The sequence below is a fragment of the Ranitomeya imitator genome, chromosome 7 (assembly GCF_032444005.1).
Source record: "Ranitomeya imitator isolate aRanImi1 chromosome 7, aRanImi1.pri, whole genome shotgun sequence".
In the NCBI taxonomy this organism is placed as follows: domain Eukaryota; kingdom Metazoa; phylum Chordata; class Amphibia; order Anura; family Dendrobatidae; genus Ranitomeya; species Ranitomeya imitator.
Genome location: NC_091288.1, coordinates 55,264,378 through 55,291,672, shown reverse-complemented (window position 1 = coordinate 55,291,672; position 27,295 = coordinate 55,264,378). Strand labels below are relative to the sequence as shown.

General features: G+C 42.5%; 1 protein-coding gene across 2 annotated transcripts in view; it reads left to right on the top strand.

Annotated features, from left to right (window-relative positions):
* The window catches only part of PDE1A (phosphodiesterase 1A), a 372,143-nt gene that overhangs the window by 21,091 nt on the left and 323,757 nt on the right, over window positions 1-27,295 (top strand). The gene's annotated exons all lie outside the window — the stretch shown is intronic.

Genomic DNA, 27,295 nt, shown 5'->3' with positions numbered 1-27,295 from the left:
CAGACGCATTAGGGGGATGCTCATGCTTATTATGGCGTTGTCTGCACTAACCAGCCGTGTGCATTCCTCAAAACACTGAAGGACTTGACACATGTCTTGAATCTTCGACCACTGCACACCTGACAACTCCATGTCTGCCATCCTACTGCCTGCCCGTGTATGTGTATCCTCCCACAAAAACATAACAGCCCGCCTCTGTTCACACAGTCTCTGAAGCATGTGCAGTGTTGAGTTCCACCTTGTTGCAACGTCTATGATTAGGTGATGCTGGGGAAGGTTCAAAGAACGCTGATAGGTCTGCATACGGCTGGAGTGTACGGGCGAACGGCGGATATGTGAGCAAAGTCCACGCACTTTGAGGAGCAGGTCGGATAACCCCGGATAACTTTTCAGGAAGCACTGCACCACCAGGTTTAAGGTGTGAGCCAGGCAAGGAATGTGTTTCAGTTGGGAAAGGGAGATGGCAGCCATGAAATTCCTTCCGTTATCACTCACTACCTTGCCTGCCTCAAGATCTACAGTGCCCAGCCACAACTGCGTTTCTTTCTGCAAGAACTCGGACAGAACTTCCGCGGTGTGTCTGTTGTCGCCCAAACACTTCATAGCCAATACAGCCTGCTGACGTTTGCCAGTAGCTGCCCCATAATGGGAGACCTGGTGTGCAACAGTGGCAGCTGCGGATGGAGTGGTTGTGCGACTGCGGTCTGTGGACGAGCTCTCGCTTCTGCAGGAGGACGAAGAGGAGGAGGAGGGGGTGCGAACGGCTACAGCCAATTGTTTCTTAGACCGTGGGCTAGGCAGAACTGTCCCAAACTTGCTGTCCCCTGTGGACCCTGCATCCACCACATTTACCCAGTGTGCCGTGATGGACACGTAACGTCCCTGGCCATGCCTACTGGTCCATGCATCTGTTGTCAGGTGCACCTTTGTGCTCACAGATTGCCTGAGTGCATGGACGATGCGCTCTTTAACATGCTGGTGGAGGGCTGGGATGGCTTTTCTGGAAAAAAATTGTCGACTGGGTAGCTCGTAGCGTGGTACAGCGTAGTCCATCAGGGCTTTGAAAGCTTCGCTTTCAACTAACCGGTAGGGCATCATCTCTAACGAGATTAGTCTAGCTATGTGTGCGTTCAAACCCTGTGTACGCGGAGGCGAGGCTAAGTACTTCCTTTTTCTAACCATAGTCTCATGTAGGGTGAGCTGGACTGGAGAGCTGGAGATCGTGGAACTAGCGGGGGTGCCGGTGGACATGGCAGACTGAGAGACGGTGGGAGATGGTATTGTTGCCACTGGTGCCCTAGATGCAGTGTTTCCTACTACGAAACTGGTGATTCCCTGACCCTGACTGCTTTGGCCTGGCAAAGAAACCTGCACAGATACTGCAGGTGGTGCGGAAAATGGTGGCCCTACACTGCCGGAAGGGATGTTGCGTTGCTGACTAGCTTCATTGGCCGAGGGTGCTACAACCTTAAGGGACGTTTGGTAGTTAGTCCAGGCTTGCAAATGCATGGTGGTTAAATGTCTATGCATGCAACTTGTATTGAGACTTTTCAGATTCTGTCCTCTGCTTAAGGTAGTTGAACATTTTTGACAGATGACTTTGCGCTGATCAATTGGATGTTGTTTAAAAAAATGCCAGACTGCACTCTTTCTAGCATCGGATACCTTTTCAGGCATTGCAGACTGAGCTTTAACCGGATGGCCATGCTGTCCTCCAACAGGTTTTGGCTTTGCCACGCGTTTTGGGCAAGATACGGGCCCGGCAGATGGAACCTGTTGCGATGTTGATGCCTGCTGCGGCCCCTCCTCCTCCGCTTCAGAACTGCTGCCGCCTGCACCCTGTTCCCCCAATGGCTGCCAATCGGGGTCAAGAACTGGGTCATCTATTACCTCTTCTTGTAGCTCGTGTGCAACTTTGTCTGTGTCACCGTGTCGGTCGGTGGTATAGCGTTCGTGATGGGGCAACATAGTCTCATCAGGGTCTGATTCTTGATCAGCACCCTGCGAGGGCAATGTTGTGGTCTGAGTCAAAGGACCAGCATAGTAGTCTGGCTGTGGCTGTGCATCAGTGCACTCCATGTCAGATTCAACTTGTAATGGGCATGGACTGTTAACTGCTTCACTTTCTAAGCCAGGGACGGTATGTGTAAAGAGCTCCATGGAGTAACCCGTTGTGTCGCCTGCTGCATTCTTCTCTGTTGTTGTTTTTGCTGAAGAGGACAAGGAAGCGACTTGTCCCTGACCGTGAACATCCACTAACGACGCGCTGCTTTGACATTTACCAGTTTCACGAGAGGAGGCAAAAGAGCTAGAGGCTGAGTCAGCAAGATAAGCCAAAACTTGCTCTTGCTGCTCTGGCTTTAAAAGCGGTTTTCCTACTCCCAGAAAAGGGAGCGTTCAAGGCCTTGTGTAGCCAGACGACGAACCTGGCTCCACAGCTCCAGACTTAGGTGCAATATTTTTTTTCCCACGACCAGCTGATGCTCCACCACTACCACTACCCTCATTACCAGCTGACAATGAACGCCCCCGGCCACGACCTCTTCCACCATACTTCCTCATTGTTTTAAAAACGTAAACAAACTAACGGTATTTGTTGCTGTCACACAAATTACACGGTGAGCTATAACTTCAGTATGATTTAGCTACCCCTTTACAGGTGAGTGAGACCACAACGAAAATCAGGCACAATGTTACACACTCTGTTGTTGGTGGCAACAAATGAGAGAGATGCCACACACGCAGGACTGTCACTGAAGCACAAATGTAAATATTAATCTCCCACTGATTTGATTTTTTTTTTTTTTTAAGGGAGACTTTAGGAAAAAAAAATAATAGAATAAAATGATTTTTTCAGGAAGAATTTAGAAACCAAATAAAATAAAATGATTTTTTCAGGGAGAATTTAGAAAACAAATAAAACAAAAAAAGGCTTTCTATGGCCCACTGAGTGAGAGATGACGCACACAGGAGTCAGGAGTGGCACACAAGCCCAGAGGCCAATATTTATCTCCCACTGATTGATGTAGTGATTTTTTCAGGTAGATTTTGGAACCCAAATCAAGCTAAAAAAAATAATAGGCTTTCTATGGCCCACAATTGGAGAGAGAGAGAGAGAGATGGCACACCCAGGAGTCAAGACTGGCACACAAGCAGAAAGGGCAATATTAATCTCCCACTGATTTGTTTTTTTTTTGTTTCTTTCAGGGAGACTTTAGGAAAAAAAAAATAGAATAAAATGATTTTTTCAGGAAGAATTTAGAAACCAAATAAAATAAAATGATTTTTTCAGGGAGAATTTAGAAAACAAATAAAACAAAAAAAGGCTTTCTATGGCCCACTGAGTGAGAGATGACGCACACAGGAGTCAGGAGTGGCACACAAGCCCAGAGGCCAATATTTATCTCCCACTGATTGATGTAGTGATTTTTTCAGGTAGATTTTGGAACCCAAATCAAGCTAAAAAAATAATAGGCTTTCTAAGGCCCACAATTGGAGAGAGAGAGAGAGAGATGGCACACCCAGGAGTCAAGACTGGCACACAAGCAGAAAGGGCAATATTAATCTCCCACTGATTTGTTTTTTTTTTTTTTTTTTTTTCAGGGAGACTTTAGGAAAAAAAAAATAGAATAAAATGATTTTTTCAGGAAGAATTTAGAAACCAAAGAAAATAAAATGATTTTTTCAGGGAGAATTTAGAAAACAAATAAAACAAAAAAAGGCTTTCTATGGCCCACTGAGTGAGAGATGACGCACACAGGAGTCAGGAGTGGCACACAAGCCCAGAGGCCAATATTTATCTCCCACTGATTGATGTAGTGATTTTTTCAGGTAGATTTTGGAACCCAAATCAAGCTAAAAAAAATAATAGGCTTTCTATGGCCCACAATTGGAGAGAGAGAGAGAGATGGCACACCCAGGAGTCAAGACTGGCACACAAGCAGAAAGGGCAATATTAATCTCCCACTGATTTTTTTTTTTTTTTTTCAGGGAGACTTTAGGAAAAAAAAAATAGAATAAAATGATTTTTTCAGGAAGAATTTAGAAACCAAATAAAATAAAATGATTTTTTCAGGGAGAATTTAGAAAACAAATAAAACAAAAAAAGGCTTTCTATGGCCCACTGAGTGAGAGATGACGCACACAGGAGTCAGGAGTGGCACACAAGCCCAGAGGCCAATATTTATCTCCCACTGATTGATGTAGTGATTTTTTCAGGTAGATTTTGGAACCCAAATCAAGCTAAAAAAAATAATAGGCTTTCTATGGCCCACAATTGGAGAGAGAGAGAGAGATGGCACACCCAGGAGTCAAGACTGGCACACAAGCAGAAAGGGCAATATTAATCTCCCACTGATTTGTTTTTTGTTTTTTTTTTTTCAGGGAGACTTTAGGAAAAAAAAAAATAGAATAAAATGATTTTTTCAGGAAGAATTTAGAAACCAAAGAAAATAAAATGATTTTTTCAGGGAGAATTTAGAAAACAAATAAAACAAAAAAAGGCTTTCTATGGCCCACTGAGTGAGAGATGACGCACACAGGAGTCAGGAGTGGCACACAAGCCCAGAGGCCAATATTTATCTCCCACTGATTGATGTAGTGATTTTTTCAGGTAGATTTTGGAACCCAAATCAAGCTAAAAAAATAATAGGCTTTCTATGGCCCACAATTGGAGAGAGAGAGAGAGAGATGGCACACCCAGGAGTCAAGACTGGCACACAAGCAGAAAGGGCAATATTAATCTCCCACTGATTTGTTTTTTTGTTTTTTGTTTTTTCAGGGAGACTTTAGGAAAAAAAAAAAATAGAATAAAATGATTTTTTCAGGAAGAATTTAGAAACCAAAGAAAATAAAATGATTTTTTCAGGGAGAATTTAGAAAACAAATAAAACAAAAAAAGGCTTTCTATGGCCCACTGAGTGAGAGATGACGCACACAGGAGTCAGGAGTGGCACACAAGCCCAGAGGCCAATATTTATCTCCCACTGATTGATGTAGTGATTTTTTCAGGTAGATTTTGGAACCCAAATCAAGCTAAAAAAATAATAGGCTTTCTATGGCCCACAATTGGAGAGAGAGAGAGAGAGATGGCACACCCAGGAGTCAAGACTGGCACACAAGCAGAAAGGGCAATATTAATCTCCCACTGATTTGTTTTTTTTTTTTTTTTTTTTCAGGGAGACTTTAGGAAAAAAAAAAATAGAATAAAATGATTTTTCAGGAAGAATTTAGAAACCTAAGAAAATAAAATGATTTTTTCAGGGAGAATTTAGAAAACAAATAAAACAAAAAAAGGCTTTCTATGGCCCACTGAGTGAGAGATGACGCACACAGGAGTCAGGAGTGGCACACAAGCCCAGAGGCCAATATTTATCTCCCACTTTTTTTTTTTGTTCCAGGGAAAATTTATAAACCCAATAAAAAAAATAATAAATAGGCTTTCTATGGCCCACTATCTGAGAGACAGAGAGAGATGGCACGCTTAGGACTGGCACACAGAAGCCCAAAGGCCAATATTAATCTCCCTTTTTTTTTAAGGGAGAATTTATAAAACCAAAAAAAAATAAATACCGTATATACTTGAGTATAAGCCGACCCGAGTATAAGCCGACCCCCCTAATTTTGCCACAAAAAACTGGGAAAACTTATTGACTCGAGTATAAGCCTAGGGTGGAAATGCAGCATTTACCGGTGAATTTCAAAAATAAAAATAGATCATTATTTCCCCATAGCTGTGCCATATAGTGCTCTGCACCGTTCATATTTCCCCATAGGTGTGAACCATATAGTGCTCTGCACCGTTCATTGTGCCCCCTAGCTGTGCCATATACGGTGCTCTGCACCGTTCATTGTGCCCCATAGATGTGCCATATACGGTGCTCTGCACCGTTCACTGTGCCCCATAGCTGTGCCATATACGGTGCTCTGCACCGTTCACTGTGCCCCATAGCTGTGCTGTGCCATATACGGTGCTCTGCACCGTTCACTGTGCCCCATAGCTGTGCCATATACGGTGCTCTGCACTGTTCACTGTGCCCCATAGCTGTGCTGTGCCATATACGGTGCTCTGCACCGTTCACTGTGCCCCATACATAGCTGTGCTGTGCCATATACGGTGCTCTGCACCGTTCACTGTGCCCCATAGCTGTGCTGTGCCATATACGGTGCTCTGCACCGTTCATTGTGCCCCATAGCTGTGCTGTGCCATATACGGTGCTCTGCACCGTTCACTGTGCCCCATAGCTGTGCTGTGCCATATACGGTGCTCTGCACCGTTCACTGTGCCCCATAGCTGTGCTGTGCCATATACGGTGCTCTGCACCGTTCACTGTGCCCCATAGATGTTCCACATAAATTTGTGCCGCCGCTGCCGCAATAAAGAAAAAAAACCACATACTCACCTCCCTTGATTGCAGCTCCCGGCGTCTCGTTCCGGCGCCTCCATCTTCCCGGCGTCTCTGCTCTGACTGATCAGGCAGAGGGCGCCGCGCACACTATATGCGTCATCGCGCCCTCTGCCTGAACAGTCAGAGAGCAGAGACGCCGGGAAGATGGAGGCGCCGGCCGGGAAGATGGATCGGCGCCCGGCGGCTGGAACGAGGACAGGTGAATATGCTATACTCACCTAGTCCTGGCGATCCTCGCGCTGTCTCCTCCTGTCTTCGGTGCCGCAGCTTCTTTCTCTATCAGCGGTCACCGGCACCGCTGATTAGAGAAATGAATAAGCGGCTCCGCCCCTATGGGAGGTGGAGCCGCTTATTCATTTCTGTAATGAGCGGTCCCACGTGACCGCTGAAGAGAGGAAGAAGCTGCAGCGCCGAAGCCCGTGGGACGGCAGGGACAGCGCGAGGATCGCTGGGACTAGGTAAGTATACCTCAGCGCCCTCACCCCCTCACCCGCCGACCCCACCGCTACCGTGACTCGAGTATAAGCCGAGGGGGGCACTTTCAGCCCAAAAATTTGGGCTGAAAATCTCGGCTTATACTCGAGTATATACGGTAAGTAGGCTTTCTATGGCCCACTATTTGTGAGAGAGATGGCACGCTCAGGACTGGCACACAAGCCCAGAGGCCAATATTAATCTCCCACTTTTTTTTTTTTTTTCCAGGGAAAATTTATAAACCCATTAAAAAAAAATAAAAATAAATAGGCTTTCTATGGCCCACTATCTGAGAGAGAGAGATGGCACGCTTAGGACTGGCACACAAGCCCAAAGGCCAATATTAATCTCCCTTTTTTTTTAAGGGAGAATTTATAAAACCAAAAAAAAAAAAAATAAATAGGCTTTCTATGGCCCACTATTTGTGAGAGAGATGGCACGCTCAGGACTGGCACACAAGCCCAGAGGCCAATATTAATCTCCCACTTTTTTTTTTTTTTTCCAGGGAAAATTTATAAACCCATTAAAAAAAAAAATAAATAAATAGGCTTTCTATGGCCCACTATCTGAGAGAGAGAGATGGCACGCTTAGGACTGGCACACAAGCCCAAAGGCCAATATTAATCTCCCACTGATTGATTTATTGATTTTTTCAGGTAGAATTTAGAACCCAAATAAAGCAAAAAAAAAAAAAAAATGGGCTTTCTATGGCCCACTGAGTGAGTGATGATGCACACAGGAGTCAGGAGTGGCACACAAGCCCTGAGGCCAATATTTTTCTCCCACTGATTGATGTAGTGATTTTTTCAGGTAGATTTTAGAACCAAAATCAAGCAAAAAAATAAATAGGCTTTCTATGGCCCACTGAGTGAGAGATGATGCACACAGGAGTCAGGAGTGGCACACAAGCCCTGAGGCCAATATTTTTCTCCCACTGATTGATGTAGTGATTTTTTCAGGTAGATTTTAGAACCAAAATCAAGCAAAAAAATAAATAGGCTTTCTATGGCCCACTGAGTGAGAGATGATGCACACAGGAGTCAAGAGTGGCACACAAGCCCTGAGGCCAATATTTTTCTCCCACTGATTGATGTAGTGATTTTTTCAGGTAGACTTTATAACCCAAATCAAGCAAAAAAATAAATAGGCTTTCTATGGCCCACTGAGTGAGAGATGACACAGACAGGGATGGCACTCTAGCAGAAATGTCAATCTTAATCTCCCACAAAAAAAAAAAAAAAAACAGGGAGTGTCCAACAATTACTATCTCCCTGCAGTAATCTCAGCCAGGTATGGCAGGCAGCAATAAGGAGTGGACTGATGCACAAATTAAATAAAAAGTGTGTACAAACCAAAAAGATAGCTGTGCAGAAAGGAAGGAACAAGAGGATTTGTGCTTTGAAAAAAGCAGTTGGTTTGCACAGCGGCGTACACACAGCAATGCAGCTATCAGGGAGCCTTCTAGGGCAGCCCAATGAGCTACAGCGCTGAGGGAAAAAAAAAAATGTAGCTTCCACTGTCCCTGCACACAGAAGGTGGTGTTGGGCAGTGGAAATCGCTACAGAACAAGCGGTTTGGTGGTTAATGGACCCTGCCTAACGCTATCCCTGCTTCTGACGAAGCGGCAGCAACCTCTCCCTAAGCTCAGATCAGCAGCAGTAACATGGCGGTCGGCGGGAACGCCCCTTTATAGCCCCTGTGACGCCGCAGACAGCAAGCCAATCACTGCAATGCCCTTCTCTAAGATGGTGGGGACCAGGACCTATGTCATCACGCTGCCCACACTCTGCGTTTACCTTCATTGGCTGAGAAATGGCGCTTTTCGCGTCATTGAAACGCGACTTTGGCGCGAAAGTCGCGGACCGCATGGCCGACACCGCACAGGGGTCGGATCGGGTTTCATGAAACCCGACTTTGTCAAAAGTCGGCGACTTGTGAAAATGTTCGACCCGTTTCGCTCAACCCTATTCATAACTATTTCATTAATTAGGCGATGGATCTGTACAAAGGCCTGTTTTTTTTTTCGTTTTGGTGAACTGTAGTTTTAATTCATACCATTTTGTAGTACATAAAATGTACTGAAAAATAGTGATTTAAGTCTTTGTATGGGTATCGGATAGACTGGACTCTTACAGATGCGGCTATACAAAATGTTTTTTTTTCAGCTTTTTTCATATTTGGAAAGGAGGTTGATTTAAAGTTTTTTTTTACAATATTTTATAATATTTTGAAACATTCTCAAAGGAAATGATTACTTATATTTGGATCATTTATTATTTCTTAACACCTATTATTTTAAAAATGGTAATAGGTTCTGTATAAAGGGCATCATTCAAAAGCTTGTCACTTGTGTGTCTTGCTACTGTGAGACCAAGATACACTGATAGGATTCATGCCTAAAGTATGACGATACAGCGCTACATGGGACCTTTTGTGCCATCACATAACTTCCCTAACAGGGTCAATGCAGCCTTAAAGGGAACCTGTCACCCCGAAAATCGCGGGTGAGGTAAGCCCACCGGCATCAGGGGCTTATCTGCAGCATTCTGTAATGCTGTAGATAAGCCCCCGATGTTACCTGAAAAAGGAGAAAAAGACGTTATATTATACTCACCCAGGGGCGGTCCCGCTGCTGGTCAGGTCAGATGGGCGTCTCTGGTCCGCTGCGGCGCCTCCCATCTTCATTACAAGACATCCTCTTCTGATCTTCAGCCACGGCTCCGGCGCAGGCGTACTTTGCTCTGCCCTCTTGAGGGCAGAGGATAGTACTGCAGTGCGCAGGCGCCGGAAAGGTCAGAGGCCCAGCACCTGCGCACTGCAGTACTTTGTCTGCCCTCAACAGGGCAGAGCAAAGTACGCCTGCGCCGGAGCCGTGGCTGAAGATCAGAAGAGGACGTCTTGTAATGAAGATGGGAGGCGCCGGAGCGGACCAGAGATGCCCATCCGACCTGACCAGCAGCGGGACCGCCCCTGGGTGAGTATAATATAACGTCTTTTTCTCCTCTTTCAGGTAACATCGGGGACTTATCTACAGCATTACAGAATGCTGCAGATAAGCCCCTGATGCCGATGGGCTTACCTCACCCGCGATTTTCGGGGTGACAGGTTCCCTTTAACTGGGTCTATACCATTTAAAAATATATATTAGGGTGACAACCCAAAAAAATATAGTGAAAATATTTAGATTTCACCCCTGGGAATTATTCCCTTTGGTGTGATTGTAACATGCACAAAATTTTGTAGCATTGTTTACTGGGGGGGCTCAATCATCGCAAAACTAACAATTATTTGTAATAAATGTCTTGCAGCAAAGTAAATGTATAATTTTACAGTTGTTTCACGGTTTCACCTTTTTTTTTTAACAAAAACACACTTTTATTTGATTCAGGTTAGTCATGGTGATGCTTCTCCAGACACTGGAGAATAAACTGTTTCTAGTCTTCTTGAGTGCTCAGTGACGATTCCGAATTTAATGTACTCATGAGTGCAATGGAGCGCTTAGAAGCATCATTCACAATTTTCAATCTGGCAACATTTGAAGATGCATCGATGTAACTTGCATTAGTGTGCCACAGACAATGATTTTGATGAAGAAGGTCTTGGTTTATTTTATAGTGCAATGAACAGTCTTTTCGTTTTGGAGGACATGAAGTGATGAAGCTTCTTGTTTGACACAAGGTCTTCGGCAAGCCACACGCGAATTGAGCAGACATCTTTGCCTTCCTTATGCAGAGCCAGTACCATCTCACCCTTATCTGCAGTTGGAACCTCACTGTCAAAAAATAGCCAGACCCACCATAATCGACAACAGCTTCTCAGTTCCTCCTCCTGACACTTTTACTGCCAGTCGCTCAGCAGTTTCATTGCGGGTCTGGCTTGCAAACCTTTTCCCATCCCAGTGTACAGTCAGTGGACGACTGCTATAGAAGGAAGCTTTGATAGCATTTGCTTCAATCTCTCAATGCTGGGGATGACCCGGTCTTATAGATTCCCTATTTAACATGAGAGTGTCTGGATCATGGCCAAGAGACTGACAAGCAGCAGGAAGCAGGGAGGTCATTTTTCTTACCGACTTACATTTCCTGGGCTAAAATGTCCTTCACCCTCATCACTATCATTTTCAGAATCGTCATTGTCACTGCAACTGATACTACTACTGCAAAGTTCAGCCAATGCTGTTGACTGCTGTACTTGCTCAGTTTCCGTTTTCCTTTGTTACTATGCCTGTAATTCTTTTATAGATCTTTCCACGACCTTGGCCAGCATTCTGTCTAATGGTTCCATGCTTCCACGACGACCTTTTTCTCTTTCAGCAAGCAAGAAGTCACGGTCTTCTTGAAGTTTTTATGTTTCATGGCAATAGACAAACAAACGGGCAAACAATGTATAGGCTCTGCCATAAAGTACATATAGAGACCCAAAGAAAAAATGGATACTAGAGCTATTAAAATCATAGAAAGTTTATTAGAAAATTTCTAAAAGATTGTTGTGTTAAATAAGATCCTCGAACGTGGCACTAGGCTTTTTTGTCTGTCTCCGCTTCTTATTGTGTCTTCATTAGTTCATATATTTATGGTTGTTATGTTTCATAGCATCAGCATGAGCAACATCAAGCAAATCATCATGTTTATTAAAGAATTCCTTCTCCTTGGATTCTTGTGTTTTGGTTCGCCATTTAGCATTCTTCTTGAGACTCTTCCGTTGATCAAACAAACTCTTCTTGCTTTTTCCCAGAACCAAAATATTTTGTTGGTTGCGACTATAGCACTGGTACATATTGGTTGCAATTCTGCACAGTACAGGAGATAAAACCTGGCCAATTCGACAGCAGCTTATAACCGGTAATACTGCCTGCTGTCCCTACAATTAACCACATTTCTCCAACACTGCAATTTGAAGATGCCATTTTACTTGACAACAGTGACTAAACCTGTGGGAGGCCTAAATTGCAAAACTAAATTTCATTAATGTTTGATATGTTGCTGCTAGGGATGAGCGAATCCCTGTGTATTTGGCTGTGCACCTTTTCCTTTGCCATTAGCAAACTATGCTAATGACTGATGGAAGGGCCACATCCACAAAGTTTGTTGATTGACTGCCTCGCACTCAGCCTTTCAATAACTTTATTGTCCAAGACGGAAGCCGGGACAATGAATGGAACGTGAGTGTGCGCAACTGCGCATGCTTGACCTCTGCTCCATTCACTTCCAATGCGGGCTGGAGAGCGTCCGAGTATGGCCGAATACACAGGGATTCCCTCATGTCTAGTTGCTATCATCATAATATCGGTCATCAACACTTTCAAATTACTATTTTAAATTAAAGAAAGTGAATTTCCGGCAAAAATTTAATTAAATAGTAAAAGACACATGGAAGTGGTGTAGGATGCGTGTAAATAGTTAGAGATGAAACTTACCTAAAAAAGTGAATTATACTGAATGTTGTCTGTAATCTGGAAAGTTTACTTTGAAACAGGAAATATAAATTAATATTAATAATATTAAATATTCTTTTACAAATAAATAAATTGGAGAGAGAGTTTCAACGAGCGGTGGGAACTTATTGCTGCTCTATATTAAAACTACCAAAATCCTATTTTACAGGCTATTAAATGTTCAAGGTCTGTCATTGAGCGACTGTTTAAACACAACCAAAGGAAACAATTTTTTAAAGGATATTACAGATCCTACGAGTAACAATTATAGGGGTTGAGGCTTTGAATAAAACATTTTTTTATTTTTTCTATGGAAAGCATTGTCACTCTAATATATATACACTGATGAGCAAAAGGGTAACGAGTAGTGAAGAGCGAGTATACTCATTGCTCGGGTGGTCTCCGAGTATTTGTGACTGCTTGGAGATTTAGTTTTCCTTGCCGCAGCTCTATGATTTGCGGCTACTAGACAGCTTGATTACATGTGGGGATTCCCTAGTAACCAGGCAACCCCCACATGTACTCCGGCTGGCTCGCAGCCATAAATCATGCAGTTGCCTCAGCAAAAACGAAATCTTTGAGCAGTCACAAATACTCGGAGACCACCCGAGCGTGCTCTGGAAAACTCGAGCAACGAGTATACTCGCTCATCACTAGTAACGAGGTTTTGAACTTTTGACTATCAGGCTCCATATCTCACCATCCTACTACAGTCATATTGCTATCTAATACATAAATTTGACTTGCAACTATTTAGCATATGATTAGTTATGCCTCTGTCTCAGCTGGGTCGGGCTCACCTCCCTTCCCCTATGGCCACTGGCTTTTGTTGTTCTCCACATTGGACATGTTGACCCAGGTGTATCTTTGACACCATCTCCCTACACCTCTTAAGGCTCAGTTGGACACACCCTTGTATCTGAGTTTTAAAACAGTACCATATTCAGCTGCTATTTCTAAGACTAGTTTTTCTTCTTGCTACTATCTTCTCAGTCGTCTGTGTTTCTGCATAAAGCACCTTCAGCTCCACAAGACCAGCTGGTTAACTCATCATTTGCAATAAGCACTACGAACTGACATTTAGAGACATTTGGCATCACTATGCTGCATTGCTGCATTTATCATGGAATACTCCTGTGATTTCTACAAACACTCAGACCTGTGATTAACCCTCTGTTAGCTTTCGACAGATTAACTCATTGTTTGAGTATCACAAACCGCTATTAAAGACTGGTCATGTTAAGTGACTCTGCCACATACCTATGTGTTCTGCTTCATACCTGCCATTATCCTCCTCATCTGCACTCATGGTTCTGTTTGTCTGCAGTCCAGCATAATCAGTTGTCTCGTTCCTACTATTTCACATTATTCCTTTTTACTTCCAGCCTGCCGTGCCAATGATCTGAGTATATATGTCCAATTTTACTTGCGGTTTATTGAATCCACCTCCAAACAGTCCCAACACATGCTTATAAGTGTCTCATGGCACAAGTAAATTAGATTTTTGAGGCGATGAGAAGATCTGTTTACTGGAAAAGGTTACGAAACCATATCTAATGAGTTTGAACTCTACCAATCCACGCTCAGACAGATTGTGTACAAATAGGGGTTGGAAACTACTTTTTTTTACTGATGGTTAATATCTGATTGGTGGGAGTGTGATGCTCTACACCAGGGGTGTCAAACTGCATTCCTCGAGGGCTGCAAACAGGTCATGTTTTCAGGATTTCCTTGTACTGCACAGGTGATAATTTAATCACCAACTCATTATTTGTGTAGGTGATTAAATTATCACCTGTGCAGTACAAGGAAATCCTGAAAACCTTGACCTGCTTGCAGCCCTGGAGGAATGCAGTTTGACACCCCTGCTCTACACCACCCACTCTTATCAGTTGCTAGCACTGGTGGCCAGAAGTTCTCAAATGCATCCGCAACACAAAAGCTCAGTCATGGATAGGCTATCAATGAAATGTTGTGGCCAACCTCTGTCTTTGGGAGCCTTGATAATGGCAGAGGAGGCCATTCTATGGAAATTCTAGAGAACCATACACAGCTATTTTTTTATATTATTATAATTTTAAAAGGGCAGACGTATACTCAATGTGGAATTTGAGAGTATACATTTATTCCATGACTACTTGTAGAGAAAAATATATACAAGTACAGTATTTCTAATGCTTCTACTTACACTTGCTAATAAACATGAAATTGAAGGAAGAAATAACCTAATTATTCCTTTAAATTCTGTTCATGAAAAATATTAAACATGCTGGGTATAATTATATATCATAAGATTGGAAAGTTTGGACGGGAAAATTGTTTATCTGCCAAGAAAAGACCAACTCCATATAGTAAAATTACCAAGACAACCAGCTCATACTGTATTCTGGATAATAGCTGATTAACTGGAATTATTATAAAGCCAAGTGTAACAACTATTACCACTCATATTGTCCTCACACTACATGGATTCAGCGCTTTTCCCAACAATGATAGCATTTGTAAACCAATAGAAAATGAAGATTTACTTGAAATTATCCTTCATTGTTGTCACCATAGATATAATTAATATTCTCCAAAATACATTACTCATTCTATGCTGATAGTATGACTGGAGTTATGTGCTGTCATGGCACCTGGGATTGCTCAGTTGAGATCACAGATATAAAACACATTTGTCTGCTTTTACCACGTGCATTGTAATTTTTAAATGATTTTTTTTGTTCCATTTTTCATAATTTTCAGTTGTCGGTCCTTGTGGGTGGAGACTTGTTGCTATGATGTCTCCCATGCACAGAGATGGTTTCCTGCTCTGAGCATACAGGAAGAAGCAGCAGCAGTAAGGAGGAAATGATACAACTTCACTAAGCTGTGTGGCTGGGAATCCAGCACTGAAATGAATATAATGTTTCTATAAGCTGCAGCATAGTCTGCCCATTTCTTTGCCTGGATCTGCCTTTTCTCTCATTGTGCTGAGTGCTCCTCACTTCTCCTTCCTCCTCTTCCTTTCATAGCATTTACTAGGTGATGCAACATGACACTTCAGTGAACTAAATCAAAATTACACATGAAAATAAGCAACTTTGTAATATTTCTTATTAGAGAAATCTGCTTCTTTCTTCTCCTGCACTGATCACATTACTAAGATAGTAGATAGATAGTAGATGTCAGTTGCTGCTGATAAGGTTCTATGGAGAATTGTAAAGGTACCTTCACACTAACCAACTTCACAACGATAACGATAGCGATCCGTGACGTTGCAGCGTCCTGGATAGCGATATCGTTGTGTTTGACACGCAGCAGCGATCAGGATCCTGCTGTGCCATCGTTGGTCGGAGCAGAAAGTCCAGAACTTTATTTGGTCGCTGGATCTCCCGCTGTCATCGCTAGATCGGTGTGTGTGTGGTTCGCTTGTAACCAGGGCCGCGCTTAGTAACCCGATGTTTACCCTGGTTACCAGTGTAAATGTAAAAAAAACAAACACTTCATACTTACATTCTGGTGTCTGTCGCGTCCCTCGGAGTTCTGCTTCCCTGCACTGTCAGCGCCGGCCAGCCGTAAAGCAGATTACAGCGGTGACATCACCGCTGTGCTTTACGGCCGGCCGGCGCTCACAGTCAGTGCAGGAAAGCACAGCGACGGGGGACAGACACCGGAATGTAAGTATGTAGTGTTTTTTTTTTTACATTAGCACTGGTAACTAGGGTAAACATCGGGTTACTAAGCGCGGCCCTGCACTTAGTAACCCGATGTTTACCCTGGTTACCAGGGGACTTCGCATAGTTGGTCGCTGGAGAGCTGTCTGTGTGACAGCTCTCCAGCAACCACACAGCGACGCTGCAGCGATCGGGATCGTTGTCTAGATCGCTGCAGCATCGCTAAATGTGACGGTACTTTAAGTTCCTCCATCCTCTTCCTGCCTCCCCATTACATAACATTTTAAAGGCACCAACTGTCTCCTATCTCAGTAATGGGAAAATATGTCCTCATGGAATACAGATCTCACAGATTTTATCCATAAATATAGAGTGAATGATCATTCCAGGAAGAGAAAAAATAGATTTTTTTCTTAAGCTACATTACAAAAGTTGCTTATTTTCATGGGTACTATTGATTTATGAAATAAAAATGGAAAAGACGTTTACTATTTAAACTGCTTATTTGATGCCCTGATGAAAAAACAGCCTTTGCTCACCATACATACTTGTTCCTTCCCTACCCCTGGCCTATAATCACCCACCAGATACTAAAGTTGTTCCCAGGACCATGGACAGGTAAACATCTGCATCTCAACCATAGCTTTTATTTTTGCTTCAATTCATAATTTGTGGGGTTATTCAAATCATTTTTCTTTTTCCTCTTGTGAGTTTCTTCTTTTTTTTTCTCTTTTTGCTTTTTTTGTCACCAAATTCATAAAAATGGCGCATGTGCTTCATGAATTGGGCGCATAATAAAAATGAGCCTTTCTTATCTGATTTTGTTACTTTTGGCACTAAAAGTCTCTATTTGCACCAAAATTTTCGAGAGTGTAAAAAAAAAAGCAGTTGAAGACAAGAAAATAATCCAATTTTTGACTTTGTAATAAATTCTTGAATCACATGGACCTTTTTGTTGACTTTTGCACCGAACACTGAATCTAATACAAAGGAAAGTGACTTAACCCCCACTCCCCCCAAAATGATGAATTAGGGCCTTTGATTCATGACGTAACATGGCCTTGGAAATTTGCTGTAAGTTCCAGTAACTTATGTGGAAGATTTAAAGTGAGCTTTTCACACATTTTTTATGTGAAACTGTACACAAAATGTAGTACTGGCTGCAGAACGGAATAAAACTTTTTTTTTCTCGCCTTTGAGCTGCGGAGATTTTAGCAATCAAAGTCTCTGGCACCTAATGAGTTATCATTTGTTAAGGAGTAACTGCAGACTTGTGAATTCTAGAGCAGGCACAGCGCGCGCTGTCAGGATTCTCCGTTGCTGGTAGTGGGCGGTTATTCGACTGTAAGTATATGATTTGTTTACTTCCAGCCACATTACGACTAGATGTGTCCAGCCTTAGTCAATTCACTTGTATAAGCGAGGCCGCACATGTCTAGTCTGTAAGTGATCATATCTATGCAAATCTCATACTTGCAGTCACATGCTTACTCATTCCCGGCACCAGAGAATCCTGACACTGGTGCACATCTAATATATAAAGCTGAATGTGTGTGTGTGTGTGTATGTCCGGGATTGGCATCTGAACCGTCGCAGCTACAGCCACAAAATTTTGCACAGTCACACGTCTGGACCCTGAGAGCGTCATAGGCTATGTTGTGAGGTGAAATTTTAACCCTGCGCTTTCCAATTCACCAAACAATTTTGCCCCTATCTACATAATGGGGAAAAAGTGAAAGGAAAAGTGTTGGAGACGTCGCAGCTACAGCCACAAAATTTTGCACAGTCACACGTCTGGACCCCGAGAGCGTGATAGGCTATGTTGTGAGGTGAAATTTTAGCCCCACGCTTTCCAATTCACCAATTTTGCCCCTATCTACATAATGGAAAAAAAGTGAAAGGAAAAGTGTTGGAGGCAAATTGACAGCTGCCAGATGTGAACAAGGGGGACTTAAAGAATGAGAGCGATGGCGCCAAAGAGTATATACCATACAGTTGCTAAGGTGAGGCCCTGAGATGGGATACTCACCACACACACGGGGATATGAACACACACACAAAATGTGCCACACACTACCACGTGCTTGAACACATATACCACCCTCAGCACACATTTCACCACACATACACCAACCTCGCCACATAAAAGTCGAAACACAAAAGTTGCCGCTCAAAACTCGCCACGCACAAAACTCGCCACACGTGCAAAACTCACCTCAAGGGAAAACTCGCCACACGCAAAACTTGCACCCGTGGAAAAATTGCCACATGCATAAAAGTTGCAACACATGCAAAAGTTGCCTCACACAAAACTTGCACATACTCAAAAGGCACCACACATAAAACTCGCCATGCGCAAAACTCGCCATGCGCAAAACTTGCTGCACACAACTTGCTACATTAACCTGACACATGCAACTCGACACACAAAAAGTTGCTACACGCATGTCGCCACACAAAACTCATCTCACAAAAGTCGCTACATGCATGTCACCACACGCAACTCAACACACACAACTTGACACACAAAACTCGCCTTAAAACACACACAAGTCTGGTGTTATCCTTCAAAAATAAAAATCTGATTAATAAGCAGACAAACTACAAGAGCAACAAATATACCATATATGAAATACGCCAGCTGTCAGTCACATGGCCTGTCTATTATGTGTATGTGTGAGCTAATATATACTGCCAGGGGGAGGGCTTCCTGTTGGCTGGGGATTTATCAGGCTGTCAATTTAGCTTACAAATACTGAGGTAAAAATACTGACCAAATAACGTGTGAACGAGGTCTAATACAGGAGGAGATGACATACAGATATATACTATGTACAGGGGAGATAACACACAGGTATATACTATATACAGGAGAGATGACACACAGGTATATAATATATAGAGGAGATGACATACAGGTACATACTATATACAGGAGGAGATGACATACAGGTATATACTATATACAGGAGGAGATGACACACAGGTATATACTATATACAGGAGCAGATGACCTACAGGTATATACTATATACAGGAGGAGATGACATACAGGTATATTCTATATATAGGATATGACATACAGGTATATACTATATACAGGAGGAGATGACACACAGATACATACTATATACAGGGGAGTTGACACACAGGTATATACTATATACAGGAGGAGATGACATACAGGTATATACTATATATAGGAGGAGATGACATACAGGTATATACTATATACAGGGGAGATGACACACAGCAGGTATATACTATATACAGGGGAGATGACATGCAGGTGTATACTATATACAGGAGATGATGTACAGGTGTATACTATATACAGTATAAGGGAGATGACAAACATGTATATACTGAGGTGAAATGAGAGGTGTGAGGTGAAAATGAAAAGGTGTGAGTGCAAAATGAGAAGAGTGAGGGAAAATAGTGAAGTGATCGGAAAATGACAGATGTGAGGTCGAAATGACAAGTGATAGGGGGGAATGAGTGGAGTGAGGGGGAAAATAAGAGGAGTGTGGGGGAAAATGAGAGATGTGAGGGAGAAAATGAGAGATGTGAGAGGGAAAATGAAAGATGTGATGGGGAAAATGAGAGGCGTGATGGGAAAATAAGAGGAGTGAGGGAGAAAATGAGAGTTGTAAGGGAGAAAATGAGAGATGTGAGGGGAAAATTAGAGGCGTGATGTGAAAATGAGAGAAGTGAGGTGCTATAACTAACCACAGATATTTACTATGCCCAGGCAACGCCGGGCTCTTCAGCTAGTATAGTATAAGCTTGAGAAAGACTTGAACAGTCGAAACGTTCCTCTATGTGCATAGAACAATTTTTCCACATGTTTGACTCCTGGTGAGTGCTGTCCATCAATTTCTTTATTTAGAACCCCTTTAAGAAAGTCAAATGATTACTACAAGAAAAGAAAATCCATAATTGACTAGTAGACAGTTGTAAATATTGGGTATCTGTTCTCTGCAATCTAACACCCTATTATTAATGTTCATGAGAATGCGGTGTGTGAGCACTACATCAATACATCAACATAAATTGTAGGTTTTTCAGTGATCCACATAAATATTGCTGATTTCCTAGATGAATAGATCATGCTGGGTGTAGTAGGCTTCTATGAAGAATTCTGAAATATTACAAGATCTGTGGAGGATATTTTCTTACTGTTCTCCCCTTGGAAGGCTATACTTCTTAAAATAATTGCATTTTATTATATTTTATGTTGTCTCCCCTGTTGAATAGAAAGTATAGTTATTTGCCATGTACTTTGATACTGCACTAAAATAAAAAATATATGTAGGTGGGAAATTGTTGCTTGCATTGTTCTAACTGGAGGAAACAATTATCACTTGACAGCTAATCTTCTTTTCATGGCTGATTATGTTGATGTTGATCAATTATACAAAAGAAAGCGCATTTCTATGCTGTCAAGGCTAAAAGTATGAAATGAACATGTATCTGGTTCAACTTTGAGCAATTTAATGTTCAATATGCTGCAGCGTATTGTAATTAAAGGGACTAGACTCTTAGTATTACAGCTTGTAAGTGTAAGGGGGCTACAGAGACGGACTTATGCCCTAAACACGTCCCGGTTCTGAATGTAATACTTTGTATGCCTTTTCTACTGTATATATGTATTTTGATGTTCTACAATGCTAATAAATGTATACTAATTTATAGGGAAAGCGTAGTAATATGTTTGGCCCACTAGAGGGGATACATTGGGACCAAGTAGTGATAATATAGGAAAAGGTTAGAACTAGGAGTGGCCAACTGTGGGTAAGGCAGAGTATTTCATACATCTGAGTTAGTAGGGCCAGGGAGCCCGGACAGTGCAGAGGGACTTAGAACCCAGAAAGTATAGTTGACCACGCAATGTTAAAGTAGGGCCCAGTCATCCAGGACCTGTGGGCTGAAGGTCACAGGAGTGAAGGAATGCAGTGCAGCTCCAATATGTGGCAGCTAACTACGTGGTCTGATGCCCTTATATCTGGTGGAGAACTATTGAAGATAGTTAAGCTGACCAGAAGGAATGCTGCGGTGCCGGACGAATCAGTGCGTCCCTGGGACATTCCAGAAGAAGTGAGGGAAAGCACAGGGCAAGACAAGGATGTGTTCTGTGATGTTCCCTATGATGTTGCTGTAACTGAGCTGGACATACTGAGAATGAAACCAAGTAAAACCGTTTATGTTAAGTTGGAACTGGACTCTGTCTCTCTTTGGTTGACTCCGTCAGGAAGAACTCCTCAGCAGATCAGAGAAGACCCTGACGGGTCAGAAAGCGGAATGAAAGGTACGCTACAAGGGGGACATTGTGTGCATGTGGCGGGAGACCTGGGCGTGAAGGAGCAACCTTTGTCAGCAACGACTACGGCCCTGGCCTCCCTCACATAAGCACTATCAACAGGGAACCCGTCAGTTTGCTTTTACATATGTAAAGCTGGCCATACATATTAGATGGCTGCTGGGTGAAAAATGCTTTGGACGATTAGCCGACAGTCATTTTGTCCAACTCTACTATTCACAGGATCCGTAGCTCGGCCAAGCGCTACTGTGTTCTCTATGAGAAAGCCGCCGACAATCTTCTGTGTCAGCGGCTCATCTCCACGAGAACAAAGCAATAGATAATCCAAAATCAGGCATACCCCATTAGCATCTCCCTAGATCATATGTCAGCTGACTCCCCCATTCACATTAAAATGTCGACTGAATACAGTACGTCGATATCGGCGGGTGCGTCCGACATAAATGTAATGTGCATGCCTTAAGTATAGTGTGGCTGTATAAGACACTTGTCCCTTTATAGAAAATTATACCTTTTCTACAGAGATCATGAGAAATTGAGTATAGATACTATTTGCAAATCATGCTAGAAGTGCACTGGGGTGTGTTACTGTGCTTAGATGCTCCTTCCCAGTGCATTGACACACTCCCAGTGCACTTTCAGCCTGATTTGGATATTACTTCTACAACAGATTTGTCATGACTGGTACATCAGATCTCTGTAAAAATAATTTCTATTGGGGGACAGATGCTTATACAGCCAAACCATTACATCTAAAAGCCTGCTGACAGATCCCCTGAAAGAAAATGGGTGCACTTGACAAGGTTCATTTTGGGCACACCACTAAATGTTTTAGGTATTTTTCTTTACAACACCTCACATATGGCATACATCTACAGCAACACGGTTCTCCAAAATATGGTGCAAATCTTTAATTTGATTGAATTTATGACTTTTTTGTGGATGGCAGCCTGAAAATAAAGGTCCAAGCAGATACTAAATTTGGTGCAGATGCTACATAAAACACATTTTTTGCTACAGAATTTTGGCACGCTTGCTTAGTAAGGATTCCCTAATGTGCTTAAATACACTGACATTTGACACAGTACATTTGGCATACTGAAACGGTTATGGAACGTTCCCTGCACAACGGGCGTCTGGGAGCACTACGGGAAGCGATGCTGAAGGAAGGGCTATGGATGCAATCCTAGCAATGGCATTGTATGAAGTTTACATTGTAGAAGTTGTGATACATAAATGAGGAACATCTATTAGGACATTCAGTTACAATGAAAATGATTCCACCCATTATGGCAAATAAGGTTTATTTGCAAAATGTATTAACTTTCCGCTGTTTGCAATAAAACAATCAAACAAGAATAATGTGCCTCAACACAACCAAAAAAATATCCAAAAGACATATAAACATAGTTATAGGGGTTTTCCCATCATATAAAGATCAATAACTAGTGGGTTTTACTAACATATACAACCAAAGTCAGGTTTCCAAAGTCAACAGAAAATGCCATTTTATTGACTATTTCAGTCTCAGAATTATTCAACCCCTTCACAATAAGCATTTTTAATTCTCAGTAGAGTTCCTTTGGCTGTTATGTCCTGCAATCCAGACATCAGCTTCTGGCAGCAATCCTTAGGAATCTTAGCCTATCCTTCACGGGCAATTGTCTCCAGGTAACTAATGTTCTTGTGGGCAAAAAGTTAAAAGAAGAGATCATTGCCCTGCACAAACATGGAACGGGATGCAAATAGGTACAATGGCATTGAGTATTCCTAGTGATATCGTTCAAAGCAGAATTCGCAAGTTTGAAAGTTACAGAAACACGGGCTATGCTTCCTGGATGTTGCAGAGAGACAAAGCTGTCACCGGATCCTTGAGGGGACAGAGGGTCACAAATTTGTGACTGACTGCAAAAGACCTGTAGCATGATTTGCTGACAGCAGCAACTGGCAGTTTACACACTAAGGGCAGGTGCAGATGACTATATTTTTGGTGGAAGTGCGATCCCACAAAACAAGGATCACACTCAGACCAAGGTAATTCTATGGGGCTTTGCACATGTCTGAATTTTTCTTTGAATAATTGAAGCATGCATGATTTGCATCCGATATTTGGATTGCACTCCGCTATGAAAGTCAATGAGTTTGTGGAAAATAAATTAGACTGCACTCAGATGACATGTGAGTGTGGTCCAATTTACATGGACTGACAGAATGCAGAAAATAGAGAATTTTTTTACATCTTTTCGTCACGGAGAAAATCGTATCACACTATGATCAAACTCTGATTAAAGATTGATCAGAGTGTGATTAAAATAATCGGACTGATTTTATTGGAGGAGAGGAAATATGATCAAGTGACCCTAGCCTTAGAGGCATTGTGAAACCTGAAGGTCTACACACCCGAACTCTAAGATATACTCCTAAACTGACCAAAAAGCACAAGAAAATTTGGCTCCAATATGCTGAAAACCAAATAAATAAACCACAGAAGATTTGGCATTGCTTTCTTTGGAACAATAAAATCAAACAAGAACTTTTCAGACCTATGAATCAATAGTATGTCTGGAGTAGGTAGAATTAAGCATATGCTGAAAAGAATACCTACAGTGAAGCATGGCAGTGGCTCGTGATACGCTGGAGATGATTTTTTTGTTTCTCTGGCACTTGAAACCTGCAGTTTTTGGAATGCAAGATGGTGTAAATCAAGTGTCATTAAGTCATCAAGGTCCTATCTTCTCTGAGAAAGCTGAAGCTGTGGAATCATTAGACTTTCCAACAGGACTATGATCTCAAGCATCCCTCAAAGTCCACCAAGGCTTGGTTTCAGAAGAAGTCCTGGAAGATTCTGGAGTGGCCATCACTTGAGCACCATAGAAAATGTTTGATGGAAGTTATTAGTGAACTGCAGACCATTACCCTTGAGGAATTGACTAGGATTCCTTAAGAATGCTGCCAGAAGCTGGAGTTTGGCAATGCATTAATGCATTATGTTTGATTGCAGCCGGTTATGCCAGCCAGGGCTTTACTAATATGTGCTAAATACACTTGTTATAAAGGGGTTAAGTAATTTTGAAACTGCAGTTGTCTTTAAAAGTTGCATTTTGTGTTAGTTAATTAGTTGTGCTGAGCTAATTACATTTGATTGATTTATTATAAACAGCAAAAAGTTTATTGTTCTTGCTAATAATAATAATAATTTAATCATGTTAATTGCAATTGTACGATTACACTTGAAAGGGTTTTCTAGTCTCAGAAAACTCCTGTCCCCAGATGCATTTTGTTTAAAAACCAAACAAAATCTGTCTTATTCACCCTCCCCTGGTCTATTGCGGAGTCTTTCGCTACTCCCCATGTCTGTTATTGCCTGTAGTGCTTACGTAAGATTGTCAGCGCTGCAGCCAATCATTAATCTCAGCAGGTCAGAGCGGCTCATACTGTCTACCCAGGCAGAGCTCACTGAGTAGCTGCAGCGCTGTCGACATGGCGTAGACAATAACAGACATCAGGAACAAAGGGGAAGACTGAGAAATGATCGGGGGAGGGTGAGTAAAGAACCGTTTATTTTTCGCACCTGAGGGCAAGGATTTTCTGAAAATGAAAAATCGCTTTAATAATGATAATGGTATTCACAGTGACACATGCGCATGCCCCCCAATCAGAGTCAGCGTCACGGTCCCCGCATTCGTACAAATTCACCATGAAGAGGAAGTCCGGGCTGCAGCTGATCTCTGACTTCCTCTTCATGTTCAATTCAAAGGCGGGGACAGTGATGCCGGCGCTGATTGGGCGCCAGGCGCATGTGCCATAATGATTACATCAGAGCCCTGGGACCGCGAGTGCCGACACCGCTGGAACGGCAGTGGCACGGGAGGCGAGTATAGGCATTTTTAGTTTATCGGGGACAAACATTTAGATCAAGAAGGGGTTGTCCTAGTAATGGACAACCCCTTTAAAGTTTCAATTCTCTTATAGTTCCGTTGAACTTCTTAACTTTTTTAGGTCATATTATGGGAATTTAATAATGATAAATACAGTTTAATTTTTTTTTCAGCAGAAAGTAGAAAACATCCTATAACCTAGCTGTAAGACTATGCCACTGTATTATAGGACCATTTTTAAAATTTGTTTTTACTTTCTTTTAATGTAGAACTGTTCTAAGTTCTAAGATTAGAAGGTATTTTCATATCTCATATTGCTAGGATATGTTATCACTGAATGGTCAATAGATAGTTAATCTCTGGGACACCAACCAATTCCATGAATGATGGAACACTAGTCCCCTTCACAGTTATTTCTACACAGTGGGGTGTTTTCCACCATGGAGCATGGCTTCCTTTATGTGAATGGGACTGGCTGTAGATCTCTGCACAGTTAAGCTGTTGTACATGCAAAAGGGGACACCGTGCTGTGGCCCCTTCATTCTCTGGATCAGTGGAAATCCCAAATATCAGACCCCAGGAACCATTAAAAGTGACTAAATGCAATGGATTTGTTGCAGAAATCTCTACAGACACGTTAGTATACCTACCCTAATACATTTATTTTGCATGCTCCCGATATGCTATAAATTACTGGTAGGTTGGGTTCAGCTATTTCCAGAATTCCAATAGAGTTAGCCAATGGAGAGAGCATGGCACATGTTCAACTAACCATTCATTCAGGACCCAAATCATCAAAGCTGTCACTCCAGAATTCTGGTGTAAAACCTTTGCAAAGTCTCATAATTTAGGCACAACTCAGAGTTGCGCCTTCATTTTGGTACTTTTGCCATTTTCATGCCAGTTTCTGCTATATCCTCCAAAATGGGTGTAGCTGGGGTTGGAGAGGACGTGGCGGAGGTGGGACACCACAGCTCGTCTAATTCATGGTGAGCTGTGGAGTTCCGTTCTCTAGAAATCACACTCCAGTCTCTGACAGAAGTGAGATTTCTGGCATAGCACATGGAGGCTAACGCCATTCATCAGATGCTCCAAATTCATGAAGAAGCATGCACCTCTTCATGAATCAGGATTGTCTGACTCCAGCACGTCCCATCATCAAGACCTACAAAGCATAATAGCTAGGGACAAAGTCAGCTCGTCTGCTTCAGTAGCAAACCCCGTCAGTTGCTTTCTGCAAAGGCAACAGTGGAATTCGTGAAGCCGAGCTCAGTCAGTGTTTAGTGTGCAGCCGGTGATAACTTGACTGCTGCACTTTGCATAGTTAGTGGTTTAAAGGGAATCTATTAATATGTTTGCCCTAGGAAAGCAGTGGCACTGCAGGCAAGGACTGTATAAAACTTTTCCAAATATACGTTTTTTTGTCTCTCTTTGATTTTTCCTTGTTGAGAAAATCTTTTATTCACATACAAATGGCTATGATATCTATTAAGGTCTCTCCATTGGCATCACTCTCGTTCATGGTTGACGGTGAAGAGCAGAGGTGATGTATTGCAGCAGAGCCTGTGTCTCCATTGTCAATCAATAAGCAGGGCTGGTACCGGTGGGAAGAATCAAAGAGAAGAGCTATAGGGTGAAAGTATAACATGGCATGGGGTGGTAGCTGTGGGCGAGGCACTCATCTCTAGTGCCCCTGCACGTTTCATGAAAGTGGGGGTCCTGGCTGGGCATGTTGGCTTGTGATGTGAGGCTGCATGTAATCGATGTTGCTGGTTGGCCAGGACCAGATGTTACATCGTTCGATGAGGGATAAAGGAATAAAGATAAACTTTTTACTGAACAGAATCTTGTTAGGGAATATACAGGAGATATCTGATACACAGTTTTATGAACGTTTGCTTTACAACTCGAAGCATTTTCCACACAGTTTCCTTCCTTCATTTCTCTAATATTCCCTATGTTCACTGTTTCTCACTACATCTCCATAACTCAACATTAACACTGCCGTCCTGCTTAGCAAGAGTCATTTACTAGTCCCGTGGTTCCTCGTCCTCTCTTCCCTCGAGGGTGCCAGTCTGGCCGGTAATGCTGACACTCTGGAATTCCCGCCAGGCACGTTTTACTCA